The sequence below is a fragment of the Nyctereutes procyonoides genome, unplaced genomic scaffold (assembly GCF_905146905.1).
Source record: "Nyctereutes procyonoides isolate TBG_1078 unplaced genomic scaffold, NYPRO_anot_genome, whole genome shotgun sequence".
In the NCBI taxonomy this organism is placed as follows: Eukaryota; Metazoa; Chordata; class Mammalia; order Carnivora; family Canidae; genus Nyctereutes; species Nyctereutes procyonoides.
This window is the reverse complement of record NW_026575021.1, coordinates 13,015,931-13,028,439: the sequence shown is the minus strand read 5'-3', so window position 1 is coordinate 13,028,439 and position 12,509 is coordinate 13,015,931. Positions and strand designations below refer to the sequence as shown.

General features: G+C 36.3%; 1 non-coding gene across 1 annotated transcript; it reads left to right on the top strand.

Annotated features, from left to right (window-relative positions):
* The first annotated feature begins 221 nt into the window (after positions 1-221).
* On the top strand, positions 222-328 carry LOC129520756 (U6 spliceosomal RNA). Its single transcript, XR_008666663.1, has one exon. It is a non-coding gene; the product is annotated as a U6 spliceosomal RNA (small nuclear RNA).
* Positions 329-12,509: the final 12,181 nt, after the last annotated feature.

The window sequence follows — 12,509 nt, the reverse complement described above, 5'->3', positions numbered from 1 at the left end:
ACTAAAGGCAATGATAACTATATTCACCACATCTACAAAACAAATTAAGTCAGAAATGATGTCCCTTCCCGTCCTTATCTGAACCCAGCTAATCACATCACATATACCTATTATATACAAACATCACCTTTGTTCCAGTTAATTTATCTATATATTTATTTCTGTTTGTCAATTTTTAATTGTGAGATATATGCACAGAATAGTGAATAAAATCTAAATGAGTGCTCGCTTCGGCAGCACATGTACTAAAATTGGAACAATGCAGAGAAGATTAGTGTGGCCCCTACACAAGAGGGACATGCAAATTTGTGAAGCATTCCATGTTTTTCTGACCTCTACCTCCGAAACTGATAATACATTATATGTTAATTAATTGAATTTAAATTAAAAAAATAAAAATAAAAACTAGGAGAGAAATACCCAGCCTATTGTCAAATTTTTTTTTAAAAGCAGCTTGAAGTATAATATAAAAACACAACCATGTACCTACCATGCTGTTCATAAACTAGAAACTTTCCAATAACCTGATGCTTTTTCTTTTTTCTTTCCTTTTTTCTTTTTTTTCCTTTCCTTTTCTTTTCTTTTCTTTTCTTTTCTTTTCTCTTTTCTTTTCTCTTTCTTTTCTTTTTCAAGATTTATTTATTTCTTTGAGAGAGAGAGAGCATTAGCAGGGAAGGGGGCAGGGCAGAGGGACCAGCAGACCCCCTGCTGAGGGCAGAGCCTGAGGCTGAGCCCCAGGTCTGGCTCCACATGGGGTTCTATCCCAGGACCCTGAGATCATGACCTAAGCCAATCTCTCAGCTGACGGAGCCATGTAGGCGCCCCATCTTGATGCTGTTTTTTTATGATCACATCCACCTACCCCTCTTTAAAGTAATCACTATATTGACACTTGGATCACATTTAATTTTTACTTTGCTTTAAATATATTATATACATATATATATTAGTATATTTATATTATATATTTTGGTATCTATCCCCATTAAATAGTTTTCCTGTCTCTGAAGTTTATGCAAGGTGAATTACACCACACACAGTGTTTGTCTTCTTGGCTCTGTTGTATCTATTAAAGCTGTTTATACTATTATATAATTGTCGTTCATTCAATTTTGTTTTAACAGTGATGGTATCACTCTCATATTAACTTTAGATATGTTATTAAATATAATATCAATCTGAGTTTATTACTGATGGAGCTCAGATATGAATCTATGTAATCTGCCTCCAAGTATTGTACTTTTTAATTATTTTTATATGCACCATCTAACTAGACTATTTCATACTATAAAATAGCATGCTTGCCCATTCTGCTATTGATGAAGATGAATTTTCTCCTGCTTCCCCTATGACAAATGATGCAGTTATAGGGGCACCGGGGTGGCTCAGTTGGTTAAGTGCCAGACTTTGGCTCTGTTCATGATCTCACAGCCCTGGGATTGAGTCCAGTGGTGGGCTCCCTGCTTGTCCTTTTGCCCCTCCACTCTGCTTGTGCTAGCTCTCTTGCTCAATTAAATAAGCAAAATATAAAAAGATAATGCAGTTATATATTTTTTGTACAAATATCCTAGTGCAAATGTATAAGAATTTTACCTAAGGTATAAATTGATGACTGAAATTGATAGACTGTAGGATATGTAAGAATGCAGATTTATTAGATGACTTCAAACATTTTCCAAAGTGGCAATAACATTTTGTACTTATGATAGCATATGAATGTTCTTGCCCTTCACTGTAGCCAAATTAGAATTTTATTATTTTTTTTTCCATTTGATGTGTGTGTAATCGATTTACTTTGTAATTTTAAATTGAATTTTTGCAACCTGGTTAATGTCTTTTCATTTGTTTATTGTCTAATTGGATTTCCCCTTTTGTAAAGTGATCATTTAAGGCTTCTGACTACTTTTAAGTGGGTTCTCTATCTTTTTTCTAATTAAATGTAGGAGTTTTCCATATATTTTATTTATCAGTTTTTTTTGTTGCTTATGTGTGTTGCAAACATTTGTTCACACTCAGTGTTTTTCTACATCCCTTTATAGAGGAATGATTTTTTAATACTATTGAATACTTTAATCAGGGGCATCTGGGTGGCCCAGTGGTTGAGCGGCTGCCTTCGGCTCAGGGAATGACCCTGGGGTCTTGGGGTCGAGTCCCACATCGGGCTCCCTGCAGGGAGCCTGCTTCTCCCTCTGCCCATGTCTCTGCCTCTCTCTATCTCTGTCTCTCGTGAATAAATAAATAAAATCTTTAAAAAAATAATAATAATTCAAAAACTAAAAATCATTAAGTTTATTGAGGAAGGCATGTCGAAGACTGAAAGCTAGGCATCTGGCACCAGTTGCCAAAAGTATGAATGCAGAAGAAAAACTCTTGAAGATTAAAAGTGCTAAACTTAAAAAAAAAAAGTGCTAAACTCTAGTGAACACATGGAAGAAAAAAGAAAGTAAAAACACCTGGGAACCTGGGTGGCTCAGTGGTTGAGCATCTGCCTTCAGCTCAGGGCATGACCCTGGGGTCCTGGGATCAAGTCCCACATCGGGCTCCTTGCATGGAGCCTGCTTCTCCCTCTGCCTGTGTCTCTGCTTCTCTCTGTGCGTCTCTCAGGAATAAATACAATCTTCAAAAAAAAATGAATACTTTAATATTTTCTTTTATAATTAGTAATTTTGTTTTAAGAAACCATTTCTTACTCTGAAATTATGAAGATGTTCTTTATTATTCTCTAAAATATTCATAATTTTGTCCTTCACTTGTAGAACTCTGATGTATAAGGAACTGATTATTATTATTATGTATGGTGTAAGGTAGTGACACAATCTAATTCGTTTCATATGTGAATATCGAGTATTCTAAGAGCTTTTTATTTAGAAGTCTACTTTTTAATCAATGGTTTTTAGTACCATCTCTGTCATGTATCAAGTGACCATGTGTGCGTGGTACTGTTTCTTTTCATATGTCATTGTTTTTATCAGCACTTATTCTTCTTCAAGGGTTCCTTGGCTAATGTCAGCAATTTTAACTTCCTAATCAGTTTTCAAGTCAACTTTCAATTCAATTTTTCTACTTTTCCCAATTTATATTTTAAAATAAATATTGTAGGGATCCCTGGGTGACACAGCGGTTTGGCGCCTGCCTTTGGCCCAGGGCGCGATCCTGGAGACCCGGGATCGAATCCCACGTCGGGCTCCCGGTGCATGGAGCCTGCTTCTCCCTCTGCCTGTGTCTCTGCCTCTCTCTCTCTCTGTGTGTGACTATCATAAATAAATAAAAATTAAAAAAAAAGTTTAAAAAAATAAAATAAAATAAATATTGTACAATACAGGTGCCATTAATATTACTAGTAATTAGTTTCTTCAAGGTATCGGTATCTTTGTAAGGAAGTTGAAACTGGCTGCTTTTAATTAAGGCAACAATGAGGGACATCTGCTTATCTAAGGATCCTAACTCATGAAATAACTTAGGAAGGACTAATGCATTCTTCAGTTAGATTATTTTCATATTCATAAGCACTTTGCACAAATGTAGGGGACAGGGTATAGGTATCTTTGAAATTGTCATGATATGAGCATAAAATAATTGCTTTCACTAGTCTTTTTGGCATTTTTTTGTCTTCATAAAGTTATACTCATTGATACATTGTAAATGTTTAACTATTGGCTCTTAGGATTGGGAGGGGAAGCCCTAATTTGCAATTTTTGCTGGTAACTATGGTATTAACATCCAAACTTCCAAAGTGATATCACCAAATAAGGATTTGAGAAGAGATACTCAAAACCAACTCTCATAAACATCTATGAACCATTTTCAGCATCGCAGTGGTTACAAATGTTACTTAATGTTAATGAATTATCCACTTATCTACCCATTAATTCTGGTTATCCCTCTTCCAGACAGTAGACTGAGTCGAGCTTTCTTGTTCCCTTGTGGTTGAAGGAGGCCTTGTGATCACCTCTGGTCAATGTGGGATCCCAGGGGTGGTATGTATCACTTTCAGGTATTTGTCTTCACAACAGCCCCCAGGACTCTTTTCCTTCTACCAGAGTCATAATCATCTCGCAGATAATGTCTTATTACCACTTTCAGTCCTAGAGTCAAGGTGAAAACTGAAGGAACAAAATTGGTTGATGGTAGATATATAAAGTGAATGAGAATTAAATCTTTATCATGTTGAACCACAGAGATGTCAGGATTGTTTTGATATTGTGGTATGACCTAATCTATCCTGCCTGATAAACTTATTATCAGTGATTATAAAAACATCTTTACATTCATACATTTTGAAACACTAAATAAGTTTGTATCACACATTACAATTTGATTAAAAAAATAAATTTCCAAATACCAGTTTGATACGGTCAACCTGCTCTGTTCACCTCAGACATTCTGACCCCAGTAGGTATTTTTTCATCTTACCTTTTTGCCAAAACTATCAATCTGATACTGTTTCAGCAATTCAAGAGAGAGAAAATGTTTTTAATTACTTATTTACCTTCACCTAAGGGTTTATATTCTTACTATGTGGCTAAATATTGTATGGAAGTGCTATTAATTTAATCAAATTTTTGCTTTATATTCTGTGATGTAAACATAGAGCATGCTTGACTTGTTTTTTATGGCACCCACCAATGCTGAACAGCATTAAAATAAATAAGGACTGGGACGCCTGGGTGGCTGTCAGTTAAAAGTCTGGTTTTGGCTCCAGTCCTGATCATAGTAGGGTCCTGGGATCAAACGGCCAATAGGCTCCCTACTTGGCTGGGAGCCTGCTTCTCTCTCTCTGCCACTCCCCCTGTTTGTGCTCTCTCTCTCTCTCAAATAAAAAAATAAAATCCTTGAAAGAATAAGTAAGTTAGGACTTTGAAGATGATTTGTTATCATCTAAATAAAAAACATGAAAAAATTAAAGAAAGACAGTAAACTAACTGATGGTATTCCTGACTGATATGTGAATACAATGGATTATTGTAACTTTCTGAACCAAAAAAAAAAAAAGTAAATTCAAGCAAAATTATATCCATAAAGCCTGAAGTTTTTAAAGTATAATTATTATCTGTGTTAATCATGCCTTTTAGGAATAGAGATCACCCTCTCCTCAACCTGTGTACCGTGATGACTGTCTAGGCTGAGGGGCATTATCCGCTGAGTTTGAAAATTATCATACTTCAAAAAAAAAGGTTGGTCAATTCCAGATAACCCCCTTTGTTTGTTTATAAAAATGGCATGTGTGAAAGAAATGGGTCTACATACAACCCTGTGAAAGTGTAAACCAATACTGAAGACTGGGTTTAGGGATACCTGGGTGGCTCAGCGGCTGAGCATCTGCCTTTGGCTCAGATTATGATCCTGGGGTCCTGGGATCGAGTCCCTCATCAGGCTCCTCCCTCAGGGAGCCTGCTTCTCCCTCTGCCTGTGCCTCTACCTCTTTCTCTCTCTCTCTCTCCCTCTCTCATGAATAAATAAAATCTTAAAAAAAAACCTAGATTACAAATAAGAAGATAAAATAAGACCTGTTTTTATATGTACTGCACAGTAATGAATGTAAAAAGTTTTAATAGCTGATATGGAAATTTCTACTAGTCAAGAAACCTGAGAAAGCTCTTTAGATGGAACTAATATTACTGAAAAAGGAAATGTGGAGGGAGTGTCAATGTATAATTGACATAATATTGATATTAAATTAGTTTGCATTGCTAAGATATAAAGTAGCTTTAGCTACCTGTTCCACAACATTTCTCTCTGCAGCACAAATTCTTTGAGAGATATACCGAACTCAAATTTTCAAAATTTTCTTAGTGAATTATTATTATTATTTATTTATTTATTTTGTGGAGGCCTGACTTTCAAATATGGACTGGTGGATTACAGAATAGAAATGAAATGTTAGAACCAAGTATTATGTGGTGTGTGGAATCAAGACAAAGGTGATCAAGAGAATTATGGCAGTGCTTCAGAGCAACCCGCAGACATCAATGGGTCTGAGGCTGGCTTACCTAGATCTCAAGACTCCAAAACAAAACAAAACAAAACACAAAACCATCTCCACAGTTGAGTAAAATCACATAGTGTCTTTCTCTGACTTTTTCACTTTAGCATTATGCTCTGTAGGTCAATCCATGCTGTTACAAATGGAATATTTCACTTTTTTCGCTGAGTAATATTCCAGTGTGTGTGTATCACATCCTCTTTATCTAGTAATCTATCAACGGGCAGGTTGCTCCCATATCTTGGCTATTGTAAATAACGTTGCACCAAACATAGAGATATACCCATCTTTTGGTATTGGTGCTTCCATCTTCTTTGGGTAAATACCTAATAGAGGAATTACTGGATCTTATAGTAATTCTATTTTTAATTTTTTGAGGAACACCCATACAGTTTCCTGTAATGGCTGCACCAATTTGCATTCTTCCTAACAGTACGTGAAGGTTACTTTAACTCCACACCCTCACAAATGCTTATTTCTTATGTTTTTGCTTTTAGCTATTCTAACAGGTATAAAGTGACATTTCATTTTGGTTTTAATTTTTATTTTCCTGATGATTAGTGATGTTGAGCATCTTTTCAGGTGTTTGTTGGCCACCTACGTGGAGCTTAGAAAACAAACAATTGAATGAATAAGAAAAGAGACAAACAAAAAACAGACTCTTAAATACTGAGAACAAACTGGTGGTTGCCAGAGGGTGGTGGGTGGAGGGATGGATAAAATAGGAGAGATTAGCATGCAATTATCTTGGTGAGCACTGAGAAATGTATAGAATTGTTGACTCAGTGCTCGCTTCAGTAGCACATATACTAAAAAATTAGAATTGTCAACTCATTATATTGTATATCTGAAACTATCATAACACCTATGTTAATTATACTTGAATAAAAATAACACAAATTAAATAAAACAAAACCCATCTCAAATTTATATATAAAATGTTAATTATGGTAACAGTTCGAGATGGTGAAATTGAGAATGGTTTGTATTTTAATTTTAATTTTTTAATTTTTAGATAGTAAACATGAATATCCTGCATATTTTTTCTATTTGGAAAGCTTTAGGAATTAATGCAAATGAATAGAGAATCACAGTAGCAATAGCAATTAGGAAAGAAAGCTTGGCTTTGTGCTACTAAAGTTTTTACATAAATCTGTGGTTCGTTTAGAGATATTTTTCCCCTTTTACTTTAAGGTGGCACAAATACCAGTAAGTCTCTCTTGACTATATGAAATTTATTTTGTTCTAAAATGACTTTTGCCTTACTTTGACAAGAAATTTTTTAAACTGTTCACATTTAGGAGAGAGATTTATATGCTTAAATTATAGCCCACAAAAATCAGTAGGTAATAACCATAGACTAATGGAGAAGCAAGGTAAAAGCAGAATTTGTTGAAAAAGGAATTCTAATTTTATGAGAAAATGTGCTACAGTGGAGTCCGTGGATTGTGTGGAGATTCTGTCTCACTATTAATCCTCAAATTTGATGCATATTATATATCTTCATTGTAAGAATGCTATTGGATATGCTATTTCCTTACAACATATATTATTTTTTGAGAATTTATTTAACAATGGGATTTTGATTTATGGATGTCAAAAAATTAATATTTTGAGTAATTTTTACTTTAATAATTTTGCATGAATTGTATTAGATTTATTTTTTACAAATATATATATTTATTTGTTGTTATCATTCACCATTGTTTGTTCTATTTTATTTTTTTAATTGGAGTTCAATTTGCCAACATATAGCATAACACCCAGTGTATTAAATTTAATAGAACACATTTGAATACATTTTTGTTTTTAATGTAGCCAACACCTGATGGTTTGATGGTGTCAAAGATTCTCTATTTTCCTCATCTGAACTAATGAGAATTCACTAAAGAATTTAGATAAAAGGTGTGTGTGTGTGTGGTGTGTGTGTGTGTGTGTGTGTTAGTGAATAATTTAAGCTTGGAAAATGCAAATAAGCCTCCTGTCTCTTGATTTGAATTTACCTAGTTACAGCTAAAACATTTGAGAATGGTTATCCTTCTTCATAGTAGCTCTGGAGAAGGGAGTATTCGGAGGGATTCTTACCACAAAGAAAACTAAAATTGATTGGGAGAAAACTCTGCTTTGGGAGTAAGGGTTTAAGAAAAGAAAAGAGGAAAGATAAAGAAATCAGAGTTAGATCATGATTGTCTGATTTTAATGCAAAAAAAAACAGATACCACGTGTGGCTCAGTGGATTTGTACTCTCATTGATGTCACCACTGAGGTGGGATATGCCTTACTTCATGTGTTATTACATGAATTGAAAATAAATAGAAATTTTTATTCAAATCTGACCACCACCACCACCACCCCCTTTATTTTTTTATTTATTTATTTATTTTTTTTTTTTTTGAGAAAGAAAGTGAAGTGAGCATGTGACGCGGGAGACGGGCAGAAGGGGAGGGATAGAGAGAATCTGAAGCAGGCTCCAAGTCCAGTGAGGAGGTCCATGCCTGGCTTAACCTCATGACCCTGAGACCAGGGCCTGAGCTAAAATCAAGAGTCGGTGGCTTACCTGACTGAGCCATCCAGGTGCTCCAGTCAAATACTCTTTAATTCCATACCCCTCCAGATTGGGGCAAGGGCGTGAATACTTGCTAAGGAAATGATTGGTAAGGTGAATGAGACTTCTGAACTCTTTCAGCCAGCTCATTATTTTTAGTACACTGGGCTTAATAACCAAACCTGAGGTGAACCTGGAGCTGGACCTGTCCCCACTCAAGGGAGATAAGAGGGGTACCAAGAGTCCTGCCCCACCTTTGTGGGACTACTCTCCCTAAATCTACCACAACTTCTTATTTATCTCAGAACCCCTGTAGAATTGCTCAACCTTTGTCTCCAGAAAGCTGAACTGAGTTATAGACGACAATTTTATCTTGCCTCTGTCTCTCATCTCACATAATAGCAGCCCTGTTACTCAGTAACTCACCAGTAGTAAAAAATGATTAACATCGCTCAGCACCAGGGAAATATATATATTTTTTTCATTATCTAAAATATTTTAATATTTTTTCTTAATCTGTTATTTTAACTTGGGTGGAACTTCTGGCAACTGATAATACATATTTTTTCTTTTTTTTTTTATAAATTAATTTTTATTGGTGTTCAATTTACCAACATACAGAATAACACCCAGTGCTCATCCCGTCAAGTGTCCCCCTCCGTGCCCGTCACCCATTCACCCCCACCCCCCGCCCTCCTCCCCTTCCACCACCCCTAGTTCATTTCCCAGAGTTAGAAGTCTTTATGTTCTGTGTCCCTTTCTGATATCTCCCACACATTTCTTTTCCCTTCCCTTATATTCCCCTTCACTATTATTCATATTCCCCAAATGAGTGAGAACATACACTGTTTGTCCTTCTCCGATTGACTTACTTCACTCAGCATAATACCCTCCAGTTCCATCCACGTTGAAGCAAATGGTGGGTATTTGTCGTTTCTAATGGCTGAGTAATATTCCATTGTATACATAAACCACATCTTCTTTATCCATTCATCTTTCGATGGGCACCGAGGCTCCTTCCACAGTTTGGCTATTGTGGACATGGCTGCTAGAAACATCGGGGTGCAGGTGCCCCGGCGTTTCATTGCATCTGAATCTTCGGGGTAAATCCCTAACAGTGCAATTGCTGGGTCGTAGGGCAGGTCTATTTTTAATTCTTTGAGGAACCTCCACACAGTTTTCCAGAGTGGCTGCACCAGTTCACATTCCCACCAACAGTGTAAGAGTGTTCCCTTTTCTCCGCATCCTCTCCAACATTTGTTGTTTCCTGCCTTGTTAATTTTCCCCATTCTCACTGGTGTGAGGTGGTATCTCATTGTGGTTTTGATTTGTATTTCCCTGATGGCAAGTGATGCAGAGCATTTTCTCATGTGCATGTTGGCCATGTCTATGTCTTCCTCTGTGAGATTTCTCTTCATGTCTTTTGCCCATTTCATGATTGGATTGTTTGTTTCTTTGGTGTTGAGTTTAAGAAGTTCTTTATAGATTTTGGAAACTAGCCCTTTATCTGATATGTTATTTGCAAATATCTTCTCCCATTCTGTAGGTTGTCCTCAGCAATCAGACAACAAAAAGACATTAAAGGCATTCAAATTGGCAAAGAAGAAGTCAAACTCTCCCTCTTCGCCGATGACATGATACTCTACGTAGAAAACCCAAAAGCCTCCACCCCAAGATTGCTAGAACTCATACAGCAATTTGGTAGCGTGGCAGGATACAAAATCAATGCCCAGAAATCAATGGCATTCCTATACACTAACAATGAGACTGAAGAAAGAGAAATTAAGGAGTCAATCCCATTTACAATTGCACCCAAAAGCATAAGATACCTAGGAATAAACCTAACCAAAGAGGTAAAGGATCTATACCCTAAAAACTATAGAACACTTCTGAAAGAAATTGAGGAAGACACAAAGAGATGGAAAAATATTCCATGCTCATGGATTGGCAGAATTAATATTGTGAAAATGTCAATGCTACCCAGGGCAATTTACACGTTCAATGCAATCCCTATCAAAATACCATGGACTTTCTTCAGAGACTTAGAACAAATTATTTTAAGATTTGTGTGGAATCAGAAAAGATCCCGAATAGCCAGGGGAATTTTAAAAAAGAAAACCATAGCTGGGGGCATCACAATGCCAGATTTCAGGTTGTACTACAAAGCTGTGGTCATCAAGACAGTGTGGTACTGGCACAAAAACAGACACATAGACCAATGGAACAGAATAGAGAACCCAGAAATGGACCCTGAACTTTATGGTCAACTAATATTCGACAAAGGAGGAAAGACGATCCACTGGAAGAAAGACAGTCTCTTCAATAAATGGTGCTGGGAAAATTGGTCATCCACATGCAGAAGAATGAAACTAGACCACTCTCTTGCACCATACACAAAGATAAACTCAAAATGGATGAAAGATTTAAATGTGAGACAAGACTCCATCAAAATCCTAGAGGAGAACACAGGCAACACCCTTTTTGAACTTGGCCACAGTAACTTCTTGCAAGATACATCCACGAAAACAAAAGAAACAAAAGCAAAAATGAACTATTGGGACTTCATCAAGATAAGAAGCTTTTGCACAGCAAAGGATACAGTCAGCACCAGGGAAATATAAATCAAAACCACAATGAGGTACCACCTCTCACGCCAGTCAGAATGGCTAAAATTAACAACTCAGGAAACAACAGGTGTTGGCAAGGATGTGGAGAAAAGGGAACCCTCTGACACTGTTGGTGGGAGTGCAAACCTGTGCAGCCACTCTGGAAAACAGTATGGAGATTCCTCAAAAGGTTCCGAAAAATAGAATTACCCTATGGCTGAGCAATTGCACTACTAGGTATTTATCCAAAGGATACAACACAGTGATTCGAAGGGGCACATGCACCCCAATGTTTACAGCAGCAAAGTCCACAATAACTAAATTATGGAAAGAGCCCAGATGTCCATCGACAGATGAATGGCTAAAGAAGATTCTATTCTTCTTTACCTTCCTTCCTTGAGCATAGGGGAAGGTAAGGAAATAAAAGATGAAAACAAGGAGGGAGATAAACCGTAAGAGTTTCGTAACTCTAGGAAACAAACTGAGAGTTGCTAGAGGTGAGGTGGTTGGGAGGAATGGGGTAACTGGGTGATGGGCATTAAGGCGGGCACGTGATGTGATGAGCAGTGGGTTTTATATGCAACTGATGAATCCCTGAACTCTACCTCTGAAACTAATAATACACTCTATGTTAATTAAATTGAATTTAAACAAGAATTTCAAAATAACCAGTAGTGATTATATAAACTAAATGATAGCATAATAATATTGTAAATATGACACAAGTAATAAAATAATTCTCGAAGTCGAGGGATATGAATTTCTCTAAATAACGTTGTAGAAATAATTTTAGTAGAAAATATCCCTTCTCCCTCTTGAAAACTGAAGTTTAAAACAATCTTTATAATTTTTTCTTCAGTTTCTTAATCTGTTCTGGTCCAGTGATATCAGCATATTCACAAGACATTTATTTGCTTGCTTATGTAAGTATATATATGAATTTACATATATGTGTATGTATATTTATGTATTTATTTATAGAACCAATTGCACCTTTAGCCTATTTCAGTGAGCCGCATCCAACGCTGAATTGACTCTCACCTAGGCTTCTCTAGTTCTTTATTTTCTTCTGGTCAAATGGCTATAGCTTCATAACCAAAAAAATGACATTCTGGAAAGATGAGCTAATCTGCAGCCTCTGAAGTTTTCATAATAAATTATGTTTATAGGAACTAGTCATGTTATGATGCAAGCAAATTCTAACTGGTTTTAAGAAGAATGTCAGAAGACTCACAAGGTCAGTTGTGTCAAGTGTTTGGAATATTCTGGAATTTTCTACCAGGAATTCCCCCATGAAGAGATGAAAGCATGTACTCCAGTGCCCGATGCTAACAAACAGGATCTTCTGGGCATAGATGTTCTGAGACGATAGCAT